The 21,243-nt window shown below is 43.3% G+C and overlaps 1 protein-coding gene across 5 annotated transcripts in view; it reads right to left on the reverse strand.

Annotated features, from left to right (window-relative positions):
- Positions 1–21,243, reverse strand: part of LOC309862014 (uncharacterized protein) — a 368,153-nt gene that overhangs the window by 238,002 nt on the left and 108,908 nt on the right. For all 5 annotated transcript variants that reach the window (XR_014310279.1, XR_014310281.1, XR_014310282.1 and 2 more), the window contains one exon: positions 5,442–5,532. The gene's annotated coding sequence lies outside the window, so the exon portion shown is untranslated. The remainder of the gene's footprint in view (positions 1–5,441; positions 5,533–21,243) is intronic.

Genomic DNA, 21,243 nt, shown 5'->3' on the forward strand with positions numbered 1-21,243 from the left:
CCAGCAAGAACAGCCAACGACTTCTCTCCTTCCATAAGTCAGGTGTTATCATTTCCATTTTAAGATGACAAACTGAGGGGCGCCTGGGTGGTTCAGTCAGTTAAGCGTCTGCCTTTGGCTCAGGTCATGATCTCAGGTCCTGGGATTGAGCCCCAAATCAGGCTCTCTGTTCATCAGGGAGTCTGCTTCTCTCTCTCTCTCTCTGCCTGACTCTCTGCCTACTTGTGATTTCTCTCTGCCAAAGAAATACATAAAAATCTTAAAAGAAAAAAAAAAAAAAAGACAAACTGAGACTTCCCAGGGTCACAGAGTTAGGACTCAAAATTTCGGCTCCCTGGCTCGATTCAAGGCTTTTTCAACAAGCCTACTCTAACCCCACTTCTCTCACTGTGTGGCTGGTGTTCATCAGATGACTTTCTTCCCCAGGCTGGAGTGACTTCCCACCATTTGCCAAATACAGGCCCCCCACCTCACTCTGCCCTGGTGGACACATGACACCGTTTAAACCAATTCAGAGTTTAACCTGTAATCTTGGTGTCAGTTCGTGACTAATAGCTGCCTTGTAACTTCAATGGGTGTGCCAGATCTCTGGCAGGTGCAGAGCAGCCACCAAGAAACCCACTTGGAGTCTGCACATTGGAACCATCCCTAGATAACGACCGAACTATGGGTAGTGGTCAGACAAGACCCTTAGCTACATCAGGCATATTACAAAGATTTTTTTTAAAGACAATTGTTATTTTAAATGTTGCAAAAATGAAAGTTACTATCAATACTCCTACAGAGCTTATCAATTATTCTCCTAAACCAAGACCTATTATTAATATGGCATTACAACTAAAACCTGAAATACTGTTATGTTGTAAGGAGAAAACATTCTAGAAGCAAGGCTTTTAGTGTCAAATAACATTTACTCCAGATTCTAGCCTTAATCACCTTTAATTTATGTTAAATATGGCATGTTAAATGCCATAGTTTTTTCTATAAAAAGGACTTCCGCTTAGAAGCTGGACTTTCTGACTTTCCTTTCTTGTCAGTTCCTACAGCTGTCCCCGCCCTTACCCTCATTCCTGGTTCTATGCTACTTTACACCAATGCTTTCATTTCTGGCCTTCAGTGCACCATGATACTACCACAGATTCCTCCATCTCCTTCCAACTAGACCCCACTCACCCAGACTAACCCATCTCAGCTAGCTAACAGAGTGTGCCCAATGCCCATAGGCAAGTACCTGAGTGCACGCACAGGAATCTAAGGGAGGAAGAGTAATATGGCATTATGATGGGACTGGCCCAGGCACAGATCAACACAAGTCCTGCCACAAACCAGCCACTACCTCATAAGGCCCCTGGGGAAAAGGGGTGCAGAGAGAACAAAGCTAGGAAAAGCAACATTTTGTTATTGGCTCGGGTTGGCCTCAAGCTCCGAACAGGTCTCCAGCAAGACTGGCTGGGCTGTGAGCTCCTTACTAGCGCTAGCTAAGCCTGAAGGCCAACCTTGAATATCCACTTCCAGGCCAAATCTGAGCCTCCCACAAGATCCAGCTACCACTCTAACATAGAGAAGACAAAAATAAGCAATAAAAATGGGGTGGTGGACCCAGTGCTCAAAATGGAATAAATCTAAACCACCTCCCCAGACACTCTCCAAGCAAGTGAAAAAAGACCAGTCAATGAGGCCTTCTCTCAGTTGGGTTCAGGCCTCACTCTAAATCACTTAGCACAAGTCCTCTTTTCCAAGAGGACTTCCATCTAGAAGGGCATATGGGGCAAGGGTAGGTCCTGTCTTTTCAAGTAGTAGAGTTAGGAAGACAGGAGAGAGCATCCCTTGGAGGGAAGAGTGTTAAGACCCTCAGCGTTCTGGCCACATGAAGGGAGAGATAAAGGCCCATCCAAGGTTATATGGGCCTTCCAGTGGCCTAAAAGCTCCATACACCTCCCCCCACCCTCCCACATACATTCTTACACCCTTCTCTGGGTATGGTGCCTGTATGGTATCCATACCTCTTATATCCACATGTGGGGTCCATCTGTGAAGGCTCAAGAGCTGAGAGGGACCTCAGACTCATTCCCTTTGAGGGCCATGTTGTGTAATTGCCTGAGTTTCTCAACTTCAAGCTTTGACTATCGATTTGCTCCAAAGGCTAAATGAATACAAAGAACCTGGAAGCAACTAGGCCATCTGCCTTCTTTCTTCCATGACATGTTCTTCAAGCAAAACCAAGGTACTCAGTGCTGCTTGGGAGGAGACAGCATGCCTGATGTCTAAGAGCCCAGGCTGTGGAGTCAGACCCCTGGGGTTCAAACCCTGACTCTGCCACTTACTAGCTGGTGACCTTTAGCAAGTCAGTCAAACCATCAGAGTCTTAGATTTCTCCTCTATAAAACAGGGGGAACAACAGTAGCGAGCTCACGGATTCGTGTGACGATCAGATGTGACCATTCGTGTAAAATGCTGAGCAGAGTGCTTAAGCGCAGGGAAAATGCTGGCTGCGGTGACGATGATGACACAGTCACACTATTATTACTACTACTAATATTCATCATTATTGTGGTTACTCCGGCTTTTCTCTAGTCTGCATGGCTTCCACAGGGCAAGGAAATCTCAGCCTCCCTACTTCTTATTCCCTTTGCTTCTCCACAGGTGAGGACCCTGGTCTACCCAGGCGAATTCAGAGTCAGTCCTTCCTTGCACTGAGAAAGATTCACACGGTGCTTTGGGGCCCAGGCTCAAAGACAGTGGTGCTGCTCACTTCAAAGACCACAGATTGTTAACAGGAGGATTTCCCTGACAGTTGTTCTCATGAAAGGACGCAACCCCAGAGTTCCTGACCAGCCATTCAAACCAAATGCCCAGCTCACTTCTTTCCCTGCCCAGCCCCGCTACACTTTATGGATTTCTTTAAAGGAAACAACAACAACAACAACCACCACCACCAAAAAAAACCACGTGGATTTGCTAAGCTTTCTTCTGGTTCATTTACTCATACTGCTACCTCCAGTGAATATTGGGCTGGTTGTTACAGGGTTTAAGAAATGCTATAAGCAGAATTGGTAAAAATAGTAACAGAACAGAAATTTATACCTTAAACAAATCATTCCAACAGATGGGACTTCAAGTATTTATTATCCCTCTCTGGTCTGGGACTTTTCAAACACAGCATTTCCAGCCGGCCAGACTGGGAGCTATTTGATAGTACCTCTCTGACCAATTACATACTAATTAAAAGACCTTGGTGTGGGCTGGAGGTAGCAGCTTTGCATATGGACTTTAATTACTGGGCTTGAGTTTTGCCAAGAAAACACAAAGGGCTTTTCTGGCTGGATGCAGAGGCTTAGAATGAACATATGGCCTGCATGGGAGGGGAGGGTTAAGAGTGCCATCCTACACAGGAAGTGGAGGATTTCCCACCCTCCACCGCCCCCGTAATCTCCTGAAAGTAACTATGTACCAGGGTTAGACAAAATCCTTGCTCAGCCCAGGGAACAAAGGGCAACCTGAGTGGGTAGTGAGCTGCCACCCTGGACACATCACACTCAATCCCTGGGCCATCTGTGGATTGGAATTCTTCCTTGCTCCCACCTCTGCCGGCCTTTTCTTGTTGTATTTTTGGGATCAGAACCTCAGGTCTCTTCCTGGGTTCCACTGAGCCTGGAATAGCCTGGAACTAATTTTTGGTTACCCAGAATGCATTCCCTCATCTTCTGGTTAGAGGGTCCCAAATTCCCCAGACCATAAGGCTCTGGCAGTGGGGAGCACATGGCCTGGTCCTGACCAATCAGCACAATTTAAGCCCTTTGGCCACAATATTTGGTTCAAGGATGGGCATTAGACCTAGACCGGTATAATCAGCATGATTTCTAGGATGTGTGTGAAAGTTCAGTTGGGTAGATTTGTTCTTTACACCGAAAGGTGATGACTTGGAAGCTGTGGTAATCATCCTTCTGCCACAGGGAAGAAAAGATGTGAAAGTGGAATCAATCAAGGGGAAGCAGAACTGACAAAAGAAAGAGGGAAACTGGAACATTGTGACAGCATTTGAGGTCCCGGATTAAGCCATTCCTGAATACATCCACTGATGACTTCCCAGTGTTGTGAGCCAATAAATAACTTTTATATTTAAGCAGCCTTTGGTTACACTTTCTATCAATTTGGAACTGAAATAATACTACCTAACAGACATAAGGTTGGGGGTCAGGAAGCAAAAACAGTAACTGCCTACTCTAAAGGGATCCAGTCTGCAAAGAACATACTTGCTATAGACTCCATGGAGACCCAGAATCAAAGAATTCTAGAGCTAGAAGAGACCTTGTGGACAAAGCACCCTGTTCAGCCATCACTGCTGACTTTCTTTCTCTAAACAGGTATGCAACTGAAGGCTTGGGGGAAAAAGATGTCACACAGTAAACAAGAAACAAACTCTTCTTCCCATTGGTGTCTCAACATCATGTATGTAGTTGTTCAGTAAAACCTTTCTGAATGAACATTACGTGCCCAGTCTCCAATAAACATTCCTTCTGCATGGCAAATAGCTCTTGCAATAAATTTCTGAATGGATTATGTTCACTTCCCACAATAACCACAGTCTCGGTCTCTCTCTTTCCTTCCTCCCATCCTTCCTTCCTTCTCTCCTTCTTTGCTTGACACTAGCTTCTCATTTCTTCCTCTTCCCTGTTTTTCCCCTTTATGACTCAACAGCTTTTCTTTACTTGTCAATTCAAATCTACATTGCCTACAGGCACTTAATAACCAACCTTCAGTCTGCTTTTCCATCCTTTAACCTCTACCTCAAACCGTGAGTTATCTGCCGACCCTCACCCGTCCTTCCTCTTTCCCCATCGACTGTGTTTAAAAACAGCTCCAAAGTTTTTACACCCTGCCCCCGGAACACACACACACACACACAAACTAAAACCAACTCCTCACTACTGAGTTATCAACATCTTTATGACGCTCAGGAGATGTTTCTTCCTAGAATCAGATCTCACAGCCACCTGAGATATTTTTATATGGTTCAGGAGGATACTGGAAAATAAGCCAAAAGTCAATTTGTTGTCAGCTCTTTATAGGACATGATCAGATATTTACACTTTGTGAAACTAAGTTCCCCCATTTCTATGACAGATTAATGCCATTTGCCAGTGTGTAATGTTATCTACATCCTGGTAACACACAGATGGAAAGCTTCACATAAACGTTAAACAAAGTTATGACTCTCTGGAACCCAGTATACCACTGGCAGCCCTCAAAAATTACAATTATTATTTTTATATTCCTTTTAGAGTGTCTTAGGAACTTATAGGTCTTTAGAGAAAAAGCTGTGGGATTTTGGATGAGATTCACAAACACATTTGCTCTCTAGCCCAAGTGAAACCTTTTATTAAAACTCTGGACTGGGAAGGTAGAAAGTTAACTCAGGATATAAAATAAACAGGTGATACCTTGAATGTATGCAGGCCTCCATTTGCAAAACTCTGCAACCACTCAATTGTGTCATTTGATCATCAGTGTCTTCTTTCACTGGAAGTTTTCCTGGGGCAAGAAATACAAATCAAAAAGAATTTAAAGACATTTACTAGGGATACAAAGTGTAGGCTTTCGTTCTTCTTAGCACTGTTAACATAACCCTATTTAGATAATTTCCATTCAAATCTTTTTTCTTAATCCAGTTTCAAGACTATCATTCACTGTGGGGACTGGAAATCTTTGCCAGCCTGACTTGTTGAGCCTCCTAAGGGACAAAGCTGTGCGCTATGTCATGTGCCCTCAAGAGCTTCCTTCCTCCTTTCTTTCCAGGCCAGCGTCCCAAACACCCTGGTTGCCACGTGACTACCAGAGGTACGGAGACTGGCTTCCGGGGAAGTTACCAAGGGGCCTACAGACTAAGAGGTAGGGGACTGAATTCTCACTGGAGTGAACTTAACCAATGGAAAACAGGTGTTAAAGCAGTATGAGGAAAGGGCCAGATACCCACCCTCCCATTTCCTTCCCCCTCCAACTATGCCGATATGTGATTCCTCTGTGCAAACTATCTGGAGCAACCCCACACGCTGAGGGACCTGCTGGAGTCTTCATGGCTTATTTTGCAATGGTAGCCAACACACACACAAACACACACAAAAGCAATGTACCCTATTACTTTCCTACTTCAGCCTCACCATCCTGGGATGTTACCTTCCTGATCAAGGATTAGGACCACAGCTCTTCCTCAGACCCCAATTTCTGAGGGCCGAGCTAAGAAGTTTACTTTCTCTATTCCGGCACTTCCCAACGTGTGATCTGCAGGCTCCCTGCATCAGAATCTTCTGGGGGACCTGCGAAAAAGGCAGATTTCTGACCCACCCTCGCAATTCAGACTCAGTCGGTCTAGGGTGTGTACTAGCCATCTCTAATACCGAGCTATACAGGCGATTCTTCAACTTTTGAAAATGTGATGACCACTGATCCAAGTTTCTCCAGAGCACCGCCCCACGACCTCTGCACAGAGGATTTTAGGGTCACTCAGGCCAAAACTCTTGGGTTCTTTCCCTTTCTCCCACATTTTTGTTGACTCATAATGATTATCTGTCAATACAATGTCCCTTGTATCTGGATCCGTCTCCCCCACCCCCTTTTTTTTTGGTTGAAGTATAGTTGACACATGGTGTTATGCTTAGTTTCAGGTGTACGACATAGTGATTCTAGTGATTTGACATCTCTCTATATTATACTGTGCTCGCGGCAAGTTAGCTACCATGTGTCACCATACAACGCCATTAGAGCAGTAATGGCTCCGTCGCTATGCTGTACCTTTTATCTCTGTGACTTACTCATTCCCGTAACTAGAAGCCTGTACCTCCCACTTCCTGTCACCCATTTTGCCCACTGCCCCACCACTCCCATCTGGCAAATTCCAGTTTGTTCTCTGCTCCTGTTCATGTTATTAAGGTATATGGAGAAAAAAAAAAACAAAAAACATGGCACTTGTCAGCCTCTCTGGCCCAGAGTTCCATTTGGCAGAATTCTAGAGCTGGTTCCTTTATATTCTAGTTTCCCTTCTAAATCTCAGCCTTTTCTGCGTGCCCCAGGGCCAACAGATCTGCTCGTGGTCCCTCAGTACTATCTTTCACAGCCTGGGGGGTGGGGTTTCCCTTGTTACCATGTCTCCTCTCTCTTGCTATTATTCTCTGTGTGGTCTATCTTTTGTTTTTCAGAAGCTGTTCAGTCAGCTCTCAGTTCTTCAGGAGGAATTGTTCTAGAAATAGGTAAAGATTTGGTGTGTGCCTGGAGGAGGTGGGGTCAGGGTCCTCCCACATCACCATCACCATCTTGGACTGCAACTATTCTCTATTCCTAACCCATTCTCCCAATCCCCATTGGGCTCCTCTCCTTTCTCCTGGTATGTTCATTAAATCCTCCTCAACATTGTCCCCACCTTCTTCCTTCCAAATGGAGATGAACATGGAAGATCAGGTTGCATATTTCATTGAGCACCTGGAACAGCCCAATGCCAGAAGTGGACACTCAGGTTCAGTCAAATATATTTGGCATCCCCAAGGTGGTGGATCTTCCCTGGGACAGAATCACACCTCTGCTGGGGTAGTGCTTCTGGCCTGTGTATGGTGTTTAATTCCTCCAACGTGGCTACACTCACTTTGCTCACCACATGTCCTGTGAAGACCACATGAGCCAGGGTCAGTCCATCAATTTCTACGGAATCCCGTATGCAATGCGGCACAATGTACATAGTGGGTACTTTACCCAACTCAGTGGCAGTGGGGCTAAGAAGAATGTAAATTCAGTGCTTTTCTTTCTTTTTCCCCTTTCAATCCTCCCATCCTCTGAATCCTCTCAGTTACTCAATTCCTTCTCCTAACTTGGTAAACGCTCCTACTACAGCTCAAGGACTATCCTCTGCTCCCTTTGGCATGGCTTTGGCCAAAATCCATTTGACTGCACCTGTGTTCTATTTATTTCTTTCTTCACATGCCTAGTCTTTCTGGCTTGAGAAACTGAAGCAAAAAATGTCATTATCATAAGGACATAAATTATATTGCTTAACTGGTATAATTATAGCTAATATTTTTTAAAGATTTTATTTATTTACTTGATAAGAGAATGAGATAGCACAAGTAGGCAGAGAGGCAGGCAGAGGGGAGGGGGAAGCAGGCCCCCTGATGAGCAGAGAGCCCACCTCGGGGCTTGATCCCAGGACCCCGAGATCATGACCTGAGCTAAAGGCAGAGGCTTAACCCACTAAGCCACCCAGGCACCCCAATTACAGCTAATATTTGTTGAGCATTTACCACAAACAAAACCTCTTCCAGGCACCCCCTCATTTAGTCCTTTCAACAGCCCTAGTTTGTAGGTACTATTTTTGACCCACCTTCCTAGGTAAGGAAACTGAGGCTTAGAGAGATTGTGAATTGTCCACAGAAAATAGTGGAGCTTGCCTGATCACAAGATCTAGGTCCTTAACCCTTCTGGTACCTTCTTCCAGTACCACCTGCTGATATACGGTGAGTTTCCCCAATGTAGCTACCTGGTATAAACTCCCCATGCTGAACAACTATCCCCAAGTCCATAGTTATGGCTGATGCAAGTCAACCCACCCTGACAGCAGGTTACCAGCTTCACAGTCCTGGTCCTCGATCAACCCTTTGATTTTTGCAGATCTAATTTTGCATTTCCATTTCCCACATGGTTCTCCCACATCAAGCAGACATTTCATTTCTGAATAACACAGAGTCTTCATGTTTGGCTTGCCTTATAAGCATTCTTGCCACATCAAGCCAAAAGCTCATTTCCCCCCAATATTTCTTCCACAAATGTCATCCACTCCATCCCCCCTAAAACCCTGCATCATAGTCTTTCATCCCAGCATCTGAACCACTACAGAAATGTGTCTCAGAGCCATCTTCAGTGACTCACAATCCCCACAACAGATTCTCTGTGGGCACTTGACAGTTTCTCCTTTGAAATCGCCTTCCAAAGACTAATTAGCCCTCAGTCTCCCAGGGAACAGTTCTCTCTTCTCTGTCACTCTGTGTGGACTCTCCATTTCCTTCTCTTGCATCTGCCTGTTCTTCTGAGCCTTTAAAACCAATCAAGATCTGGGCTAAGGGATGAGGTTAATTACTTGTCTTTAGCACACTACTTGTTTCATGAAGGCATGGGGCTAGCCCCTATTTTTAATAGGCTGGGGCATCTCATGATGGCACTGTTCCCCTTCTTGGACCTTCAGGTGATGGCAACTGTCACCTACCCCAAACTTAATTTAACTTTTAATTTTAAGCTCATCTTTCCAGCTATCACGCTCTCCCCAAGCCATCTCATTCTCCCCCAGTATGCACATCTGGAACCATTCACAAAGTGGTGGTTGAAATTTCCACTAATTCAAATGGAATGCTTAGGATGGAGGCCACTGGGAGGCCCTCAGCTTCCCTCAGGTCCCAGGCAAGTAGTTCTACTCTAAGAAATGCATGAATCAATAAACATCCCAGAGCATGCCCACTGGGGGCAGAACCCTGAACCAGGGGCACTGGGACAGCCCAGCTCTGTATGTGGTGGCCCTAAGGCATGACAGGACATCATGGACAGGGCTAAGGACTGAATAGTGGCCCCCCGACATCCATATGTTGAAACTCTATCCCTGTGTGAGTTTATCTAGAGGGTCTCTAGGAGGTAAGGAAGGTGAGGTGAGACCATAAAGGTGGGTTCCTAAACCAGTAGGACTATGGCCTTCCCAATCTCTTCTCTCCTCTCATGATCAAAGATTGGGTATCTACAGGCCAGGAAGAGAATGCCCAACACAATCCAGTCATGCTGGCACCTTGATCTGGGACTGCCCAGCCTTCAGAACTCTGAAAAATAAATTTCTGTTGTTTAAGCTACAGTGTTACATGATGGTTTAATGCAGACAACCAGCTCTTATGTCCATATCCAGTTAATGTGTTTCAAGGGAAAACCAGGAATCCAGAGCCTTTGCTCTCCTCATTGGCCTAGGCACTCTGCCCAGGAAGGGTTCAGAAATCAGGGAGGGCAGCAAGAAAATCAGGGAAAAACACATTGAAAAGAGATTCATCCATCCACCGAGGCTCCAATAAGCATGTATGACTATTGCATAAAATTATGAATACTTTCAAACACAATATATTCACATTTGCTTATAAACACATGGAAGAAACATGTGAAAAGACATGAACTAAATGGATAAGGGTCACCTTTGGGATAGAGAAGAGGAGTAGGGAAGGGAGAATAGGGGTGAGGATGATGGAGAGGGGCTTTTAATGATATAAAACTGTTTTAATGTGTTCACCTATAAAATAAAAACACACACAGTTGCAAATACTTGCTGAATGAGGAATTAAGGCAGTAGGCAAGGCACACTGATCTGGCTTTCCTGTTTAACAGTCAATCCTACTCTCCAGGCCTTTTTTTCTGGGACCTGGGAATGTAATAGTTTTTTAAAAAAACATTTTATTTATTTATTTGACAGAGAGAGAGAGAGATCACAAGCAAGCAGAGCAGTAGGCAGAGAGAGAAGGGGAAGCAGGCTTCCTGCCGAGCAGAGAGCCCGCTGTGGGGCTTGATCCCAGGACCCTGAGACCTTGACCCGAACCAAAGTCAGAGGCTTTAATCCACCGAGCCACCCAGGTACCCCTGGAAATGTAATAATTTTGAAGGCACTAAGAGTCTGCCTGTCCTGTTAACTGCTGTAACCCCAGAACCTAGCAAGGTGCCTGGCACAGAGCAAATGCTCATTCACTCACCAGCTGCTTGGATGCATGAATGAATGCATGGATGAATGGGGGAAAGGGCTCCAGAGTCTAAGAGGAAAGATCTCTGGGAAGATCTATCCCGGGCCAGCAGCTTTAGTTGAAGCCTCAGAAAATAAATCTGAGAGAGTTTCTGGGGGATTTTTATGACTCACAAGTTGAGATGGTTCAAAGGACTCTGGGTGGCACATGCCTCAAGAGAAGGGTCAGAGGGACCAGAACTTTGGAACTAGGGTCTAAGTTTCCAGCACTTGCAAGGGACACTAATGTCCCCAACAAAAGAGTATGCCTCCTCTGCTTCCAGATAACCAGTGCCCACCAGATCCCATGTGATCCTGGTAGAGACCCTGCCCTCCCCGAATACGTGGGAGTCTGGAGCAGAAATGACTGTTGCAGTGCCAAGTGGGCCTGAGTCTGAGAGGAAGGTTAAGAGCACAACCTCTCACCCCATCACTTAAATGAGTCTGTTTACTTCTCTGTGCTCCAGTGTCCTCGCCTGTGAAAAGAGGATGATCAAAATACCTTGTCTGTGTGTACTCAAACCTAGGAAAGAGGAGGGGAGCTTAATGAAAAGTGGACTGATTTGAAGATAGCCAAATAAAACCATGTGACTTCATTCATGCTGATCTCATCACTCGGGCTCTAGAAATAAGATGCAATTAGACCTACATTTGATGCATCACTGTGACGGTCTTCAGATGCGTCTTTAGTCTGGCCAGACCAAATGACAACATCAGGGCAGAGCATTCTGGAGCACAGATATTCCTTCCACCAGTTAGCCAATCAACTCATCAATGCCTAACTAACCTTGATTTATGTGTATTTTTGTTCAAAGACTTTATGTAATATACATTGTTGATTCATTCACGTTGAACCCATAGTCAGGGGCACTGCAAATGGTGCCTGAAGGAAGCTGATCTGACATAGGTATCTCCTTCATAAGACACATCAAACCCTTCATGCACTTAGAACACTGGACAGCCCTTCAGCACTATACCTGGGGGCCATTTCAAATAGTGAAATCGTTGACAAACAGCACAGGAAAAGTGTCACAAGACAAACACCGAGAAGGCGCTTGCTTATGGCACAAGGGCTGAAACCAGAAGGCAGAGCGACATTTTCATCCGCCTCAGCTAGGAAAGTGCATATCCCAGGACTCATTCTTGTGCCTCTCAGAGCACGTCCACACATGACCACAAACCATTACCAGTACTGATTTCCAAGTTACCAATAAATCTTAGCAAGTAAGCAACTTCCAACTATAGAATCTGTGAATAATGAGGATCAATGGTATTTTGTCATCTTTCTCCTCTTCAAACCCTTAAAGAAAGTTCCTTTTTGTTCCCATGCAAGGCATGAGTTTTGTGGGTTTGAATCTGCCCTCATCTTCCTCCCTTATGTTCCTGCTTCGTCCTTATCTTCAGGCCTTAGGAACCACACTGGACGCTGGATGCCCTCTGCTTCCTGCCCTGAGGACGTCAGACAAAAGATGGGATCTGCGGCTGTGTGTGGTCAAGGCAAGAGCCAATGGAACCTGGGGGAAGACGTGAGCAACGTTTTTCTCAAAAGAGAAAAACCCTTCCCCGGCAAATGCCAGAGGGATGCATGCAGAGAAGACGAAACTGAAGCGGACTCTCTGGTTTGAAATCACACAACTCCAGTAAGGACTAACGAACTGTGAGATTGAGTAAAACAACGTAAGTATCTGAAGGAAGGTAATGAGTCCTTTTTGGGACCCATTAAGTCTAAAGTGTCCACAACACCCAGGCACTCTCAGTTGCAGAGACACGAAAGCAATCCTGATCAATTCAACCAGACAAAGAACTTACTAAAGGGTATCTGACAATTCACAAAATTTCTATAACAGCCAGAGAACCTCCAAATACATTCTGGACCCAGTTCAGGGAGGAAGCCCTAGTTGATTCCACTGGAAATAGAACCTGTAGTTGACAGATCTGCTCCAGGCCTCTGCTTCTAGAACACAAATGCTGCCACAAGAAGCCAGGATGCGTCCACCACTATCACCCTCACAAGGATGTATTCTGCATGGGCTCTGCTTCTGATCTGAATCAGACCACAGGCCTGTGCCCTAGGTGCCAGGTTGGGGATGGGGTTGGGGATGAGCCTCTGCCCCTGGGTGTCTCTGGAGTGTGAAATGCATCAGGTCTTGTAAGGCAGGAGATACCCAACCCAGAGGAATGATGCTCAGATGTTGGGAAAACCAACAGAATAACAAATGTCTGTTATAATATATTCAGAAGGGTTAGAAACAGGACTGGTAAGAGCAGCTCCTACTTTTAAGCACTTAACACGTGCCAAGCACCACATAAAATGGTTAACATGCATTTAGAGTTTAAACTATGCAAAAAGTATAAAATGAGTATAGAGAAGAGATTGAGGGAGGGCAAAGCAATTTACCAGGGAAACCATGCTGGTCTGCCCAGGACTGAGGGGTCTCCTAGTATGCAGGACTTTCAGTACTAACACCAGGAAAATCTCAGGGGAAACAGAGCAGATGATCAGTCTAGTCACATCAGCCTGATCGGGACCTCAGATCTGGCTTATACAATGGAGAAAAGTGGCTCAACTTCTTGTAACCCCCATTTCTGCATTTATAAAATGGATATAACAAAAATATCTCCCTCATAGAACTGTTGTGGAGAATTAGAGATGATATGTATGAAGTACTTCGCACATCACCAGGTCTATATTAAGAGGGCCAAAAAAAGTTAGAAATTATTCTTAAAAACTCCCAGAAAATTTTTGTTTCCCCACATCAAAACAAGTGGTCAAAATGAGTCTTCTCTCCAGGCCTGCACAACTCCATGCTATACTCAAGATGCCTAAGCATTTATTGCATCCCTATCCAGATGCTGGCTGAAGTGTGGGGAGGATGGAAGGAATTAGCATGCCCAGCTAACCTGATCCTTAAGGCAGGGAAAAAGAGGTGGAGGCAGCAAAGAAGAACAGAAGAAAGAGATCACAGATGAAGAAGACATTATTGTGGAAGCAGAGTCACTAGAAAAATTCAGGAGGGGCAAGTCAGTTCCACTACTGCAGTATAACCAGGAGGTTAGAAACACAGTCCACGGTACCACCAGGGAAAATGGACAGACCTCCTAATACATGCAACATCAGGTAGGTACTGAGCCCACATTAGCTTCAAACACATATTGGTCGACTTTTTCTTCAAGGATCAGACTCTCCATATTTTAGCTGTGTAGGCCTTACAGCCTCTGCCACAACTACTCAGTTCACAGCTGGAACACAAAAGCAACCACTGACAATATGTAAAAAAATGGGTGTGGCTGTGTTTCAAAGTTTTATTTTTATTTTTCAAGATTTTATCTTCCCCAAACAGGCAGCTACCCCCACCACCACCACCCGTGCCCCCGCCGTGGCTTACATTAAAGCCAGTCTCCTGGACTCACCCTAACAAAGTTGATAAATAAGCCTCAAAAGAATGAAACTAATTCCAAGGACCTTAACTGCATCCCAGAGCCACAGAGCCCAACAATATATACAGGAATGCAAAGAACTCCAACACTCAACAGTATAAAATATACAATGTCTGGAATCTAATCAAAAATTACTAGTCATCCCAAGAAGTGAAAATATACCCCATGATGAGAAAGGTGAAAAAAATCAATCACAAGGAATGTCACAGATGATACAGAAAAAACATACAAAAGCATTAAAACATTATTATAAGCAGGTAAGTTCCAGAAAGTTAAAGGAAAGCATGAGTATGTTAAGAAGAAACATCAAAGAAAAAGGTATAGGTCCAACTTCTAGAGATAAACAATATAATGCCTGAGATGTGAAATAAACTGGATGGAATTTGGGAGCAGATTAGACATTGCAGGAAAAAAAATAAAAAATTTAAAGACACAGCAATAGAAACCATCCAAAAATGAAATACTTACAGGAAAAGAAAAAAAAAAAAAACCCACTAGAAAAATAAAATGAACAGAGCATCAGTGAGATGTCTAACAACATAAAGCAGACAAATATACCTGTAACTGGAGTCCAAGAAAAAGAAGACAGGTCGGGGAGACATAAAAATATATTTGAAGGGGGGACACCTGGCTGGCTCAGTTGGTGGAACATGCAACTCTTGATCTCAGGGTCGTGAGTTCAAGCCCCACACTGGGTGTGGAGACTACTTAAATTACATACACACACACATACACACACACACACACAAACGCATGTATGTATGTATATATACATGTACATATATGTGTATATGTACAGATATATATACATTACTAATAACATTTTAATAATATTAAATAATATAAATAATAAAAAACAATAATTAACATTAAATATCTATTTTTTGAAGAAATAATGGCTAAGAGATTTCCAAGTTTGATGAAACCTATAAACCTACCGATGCAATAGCCTCAGGAAATCTCAAACAGAAGGCATAGCAGAATCACATTGCTTATAACTAGTGATAAAGAGAACAGTTTTTAAATAGCTGGAGGAAATAGACAAAAAGGAATAAAGATCGATGGCAGACTTCCTGTCAGAACAACGCAATCCGGAATATAGTAATACCTCTAAAGGGCTAAGTGAAAAAAGAACTCTTAACCCAGAATTGTATACCCTGCAAAAATATTTTGCAAAAGCAAAGGTGAAAGACACTTTAGAGCACAGAATGAAAAAAGTCACCATAAACCGTCCTCTACTATGAGAAATGTTCAAGCAAGTCTTTCAGGCCAAAGGTTATTCATAGCAAATGAAAACTTGAGGTCGACACAAAGGAATGAAGAACCCCAGAAAGAAAATGTATGTGGGTAAATATACTTTTTTCTTACTTTAAAAAAGTCTCTCTGGGCACCTAGGTGGCTCAGTCAGTTAAGCATCTCCCTTGGCTCAGATCATGATCCCAGGGTCCTGGGATTGAGCCCTGTGTTGGGCTTCCTGCCCAGCAAGTCTGCTTCTCCCTCTCCCTCTGTCCCTCCCTCATGCTCTCTCTCTCAAATAAATAAAATCTTTAAAAAGAAATCTCTCATATGTGATTTAAAAAAAAACAAAACAGGGGTACCTGGGTGGCTCAGTGGGTTAAGCCTCTGCCTTCAGCTCAGGTCATGATCCCAGGGTTCTGGGATGGAACCCCGCATCGGGCTCTCTGCTCAGCAGGGAGCCTGCTCCCCCCACCCACTTCTCTGCCTGCCTTTCTGCCTACTTGTGATCTCTGTCAAATAAATGAATAAAATCTTTTTTAAAAAGTGAAGCAAAGCAACAAAAAAGAGAGAGAAGCAAACCAATAAACAGACTCTTCACTAGAGAGACCACACTGATGGTTACCAGATTGGCTGCGGGGGAGGGGACGGTGAAATGGGCAATGGGGATTAAGGGGTGCAATTGTTATGATGAGCTCTGAGTGAGGTATAGAAGTGTGGAATCACTAAATTGTACACCTGAAACTAATACAATGCTGTATGTTAACTAACTGGAATTTAAATAAAAACTTAAATTAAAAAAAAAACCTCCTTAAAAGAGAAGTGACCGTTCAAAGGGAAACTATCAAGAATGCTTTGAGGGGTTCATAGCACATGGAGAAACAAATGAATAACAACAGCACAAAGAAGGAGGGATGAGAGGAAGGGGCGGAAATAAACTTTCATAAGGTTCTTACACTGAACATGATGTATTACTTGAAAGACCATGGTAAAGTTACTGTATATAGTAAACCCTACAGGTATTTCTGAGAAAATACAAAAAGATACAGCTGATTACACCAGTGAAAGAGATAAAAAAAGGGAATTATACTGACTGCAAATAGGCACGAGGGATCCTTCTGCAGTATCAAATACTCTAAAACTAGATTGTGGTAATGTTGCACAGTTCTACATTTTCTAAAAATATGGGGTACCTGGCAGAGCAGGGCACTGAGCAGTCAATGGAGTGTTCAACTTTTGATCTCTCAGTCATGAATTCAAGCCCTGCCTTGGGCTCCATACTGGATGCGGAGCCTACTTAAAAAGGGGGGGAAGGGGAGGGCACCTAGGGTGATTCAGTTGGTTAAGCATCTGCCTTCAGCTCAGGTCATGATCTCAGGGCCTGGGATCTAGCCCTGCACCGGTCTCCCTGCTCAGCTGGGAGCCCGCTTTTCTCCCTCCCTCTGCCTGCTGCTCTCCCTGCTTGTGCTCACTCTCTCTGTGTCAAATAAATAAATAAAATATTTTTTAAAAAGTAAAAGGGGGTGGGGGAGACTGACAATCTCAAGTGTTGACAAGGATGTGGGAACAACCAGAAGTTTCATACCTTGCTAATGGGGATGCAAAACAGTGCAGCCACTTCAAAAAACAGCTTGGCGGTTTCTTATAAAACTGAGCATACACTCCTACTCCTTCATATTTATCCAAGAGAAATCAAAACATGTATCTATATAAACACTTACATGTCAATTCTCATAGCAGCTTTAGCCCTCATAGCCAAATACTAGAGACCACTTAAATGCCCATCAATAGGTAAATGAATAAACACATTGTGGTTCAGTCATACAGTGGGTAACTACTTAGTCATTAAAATGAATGAACTACTGGGACATTTGGCTGGCTTGGTCAGAGGATCTTGGGATGAGTTTGAGCCCACGTTGGGTCCAGAGATTTTTTTTTTAGTAAAAAAAAAAAAATAATTTTTTAAAATTTGAAAATAAAAGTAAATAAATAAAATGAATGAACTGCCACACTTGGAGCAGTATGGCTGAATCTCAAAAGCATCTGGGTAAATATAAAAAGTCAGACATACAGAAGACGACCTACTATGCAATTTAACTTATATGAAGTTTTAGTTTTGTATGTATGAAATTCTAGTACTAAAAAGCAGGTCAGTGGTTGCCAGGGGCCAAGGTACAGGGAAAGGATAAACTAAGAAGGAGGAAGGGGGATCTTTCTGGGATGCTATAAATGTTCTGTATTATGACTGGGGTAGCAGTTGGAAGATTTTATACATTTGTCTAAACTCATTGAATGTAGGTGAATTGTACACTTAAAACTGATTTTATTTACTGTATTATACCTCAATAAATTTGACAACAAAATAAAATAAGATACATTGGAATCAATAATGAGACCAAAGCATGCAGATTATCCTCTTAGGGAAAATATTTGAACTTTTACATTTAAATCATCTTTTAAATCATTTTTATATAATTTATATTTCACAGTGTATGTGTGTATATTTGTACATATATATATATATATTTGTATACTAGCATATGTATATCATTTGTAAATGAATATTCATACATTGAGATACCTACTCAATTTTTTTTTTCAATGATAGGGATTAACCATGTGAAACATTTGGAGGGGGGCACCTGGGTGGCTAGTCAGTTAAGCCTCGAACTGTTGATCTCACCTCAGGTATTGATCTCAAGGTCATGAGTTTGAGCCCCGTGCTGGGCTCCAAACTGGGCATGGAGTCTATTTATAAAATAAAAATAAAATATCATCATCATCTTCATCAAATGTTTGGAGACTTTTGAGTTGTTGTAAGCCCAGAAGGGCAATTTCAGTAATGTGGTAGAAACAGAAACCAGATTGTTACAGCTGTTGAAAAGTGGGGATAATAAGCAGTCTTCTCTTTCAAGACATTTGGTGGAAAGGGCATAGCTACAGGCATAGTGGAGAGTTAAGGAAGGTGATTATTTGTAGAATGAGTCATTTCAACATAGGTTTAAAGAAAGGAGTCAGAAAAAAAAAAATCAATAATACCATGGAGGGGAGAGAGAGAAGAAAAAATTGTGTATAAAATACCAACAGTTTGCAAAAGGAGATGGTTCTGGTGCCTCGGTTAAGAACAGAGGGAAAGAGATGGTTGTCAAGTTGATGGTCTCATTTATTAATGAATTATTAAGCAAGGTCATCAATGCACAGAAGAATGCAGGGTAGGTATCTCTGGAAGAACTATCATGGCCAATAATATGCAAACTGACTGGTCCCAAACATGCACATAGGTAAGTAGTTATAAGAAAGTAGATGAGCTTCTATCATGAAGTTATTTTTATGGTGATGGTACCAACCACACACTCACATTTCCAAGCTAACCCTGAGATGGTTGGCCAGAGTTAGCTGCTCAGATTTGGCCACTCAAGGAAATGTCTCTTGATGTCTACTCTAGCAAGAGATGGCCCAGGAGGTAGAACTGGTAGGGATCTAAAGGGAAGCTGGTAAACTGGTATCTGTGCCCTTGGTCCCTTTGTAATTCATCTGCTACCCACAGGACCTTGGACCAAGATTTGCATTTTGCCTCAGATGCTAATTTTGGTCCCACTGGTCAGTACTAACCTGGGTGTGGTGGTTGTGTGGGTGCGACCACCAGGAAGTGAGGGAAGTGGGACTAATGAATCAGGCTGGGGGTGCCCCACTGTAGCATGGCCTGACTCACCCAGGACCATGGGAATGGGTACTTTGGGGTTGATGGCGCCATCTCTGAGCAGCACCAGGGCCTTGAGGGGCATCATTAGTGGTTGCGAATGCTTGCCCAGCACTTCTCACAAGGTAGCTTCAGGGCCTGCCCACATGCCATCTGGGTAATTATGTCCTATTCACTTTCCTGTAGATCCGGAAGAAGTAGCCCTTGACTTCCAGACTTAACCTCTCTTAGTGTTGCCCTGGATGATACAGTGATTTGAGCCTTAAAGATGGTGCTTCTTTCCAAAATTGGTCATCCCTCTTTCCTTCCTACTCCATGCTACAGGATTCAACAGTACTTAGAGGTGGGGGCCTCTGATCACCTTCTCATTTCTTTTATCAGCTGCAATGCTCTTTTCCCAAAGCAATCCAGACTGCCTCTACTATCAGTGTGGAACTCTGTGTTGTTTCTCTATCTACTTCAAGTAACTCCACTTTTTTGAAGAAACAACCCTCCCTCACTTTTCAGTTGATGAGATTCAGGTAGTGCCAACTCTACCTCCAGCCCCAAGAGAAGCACATACAAACATGCCTGGCTGGTTGGAACATCACCAGCTCTTGGCCAATGACTGTTCAACAATGGGTATGTGACCTGAAAAGAGTCAACAAGACCCGTTCTGGGAGTTCTGTGGAATTCTTAGAGGAGAGAATCATTCTACGCTGAGGTTCCTGAGAGCACAGAATAAAGGACTAAAGTTACTGACAACTTTTTTCTTTTTCAAGAGTAAGTTAAATAACTCTATGTGCCAAGAATGATTTAAAGTGTCTGTATATATTATTATCTCATTCAACTCCTACATCAACCCCAGGAGTCACAAGTTCTATTATATGAGGTGGCACAGCTTGGAGGTCGATAGGACTGCATTTGAATTCTGGCTACATCATGTACTAGTTGTGTAACAGGCAAGTTGTCTAAACTTTCTATACCACAGTTTCCTCATCCATATAATGAGGCTAATAATAGTACCTCCTTCATAGGTTGTTGTACAGATTAGTCAATTTATCAATGTACAGTCTTTAGAAGAACACCAGGCATGTAGCAAGTGTTCTGCAAGTTTTATCTATGACTATCACCACCATAATCTCCAGTGTAAGGACAAGGAAAACAAAGCACAGAGACTTTAAACTAATCTAAGTTTGCACATCTAGTAAAGTGATGGACTAGGGATTTGAATCAAGTCTGCTTCTGGAGACTATATTTTTTAACTGCAAAATAATATTTTCTGTGCTCCAGCACCCTATGGGAGAGTCTGCCCATAAACAGAGAATACACACAACACAGAGCTGAGAGATGGACAAATTAAAATGGAATCCTGGAGACACTGTCAGAGCCCTTGAATTACCTATCTTAGTCCGTTCTCGCTACTGTAACAAAAACATCATAGACTGAGCGGCACGTAAGCAATAGAAATTTGTATCTCACAGTTCTGAAGGCTGGGAAGTCCAGGATCAAGGTGCTGGCAAATTCAATGTCTGGTAAGGGTTTTCTGGTCTACTGACACCCATCTTCTCTCTATGACATCAGAGGGCAGAAGGGACAAGAACGCTCCTTGGGGCCTCTTTGGTTTTAGCTGTAACCCGATTCAGGAGAGCTCCACCCTCATAACCCAATCACTTCCCAAAGGGCTCACTTCCTAATACCATATATACTGCTTGTGAGAGGTGTCGTCATGTATGAATTTGACAGGGACACATTTATCTATTTTATCAGTCAAGCCAGAAGTCAAATCTACCTTTAGAGTTTTCAATAATTTTACTTTTTTAAAAGATTTTATTTATTTATTTGAGAGAGAGCGAGAGAGAGCAGGGCAGAGCAAGAGAGAGAAGAGAGCACTAGTAGGGGCAGGGGGCAGAGGGAAAAGAAGCAGGCTCCCTACTGAGCAAGGAGCCCAATGTGGGGCTCAATCCCAGGACCCTAGGATCATGACCCGAGTCAAAGGCAGATGCTTCCCAAGTGACCCTTGAGTTTTCAATAATTTTAATCAACAAAGTTCCTTCTATCTCAGTCCAGTTTGAGTTAAGGTATCTGTCCCTTGCAGATGAAATCCCTTACA

This window comes from Mustela nivalis (genome assembly GCF_964662115.1).
Source record: "Mustela nivalis genome assembly, chromosome: 3".
In the NCBI taxonomy this organism is placed as follows: Eukaryota; Metazoa; Chordata; class Mammalia; order Carnivora; family Mustelidae; genus Mustela; species Mustela nivalis.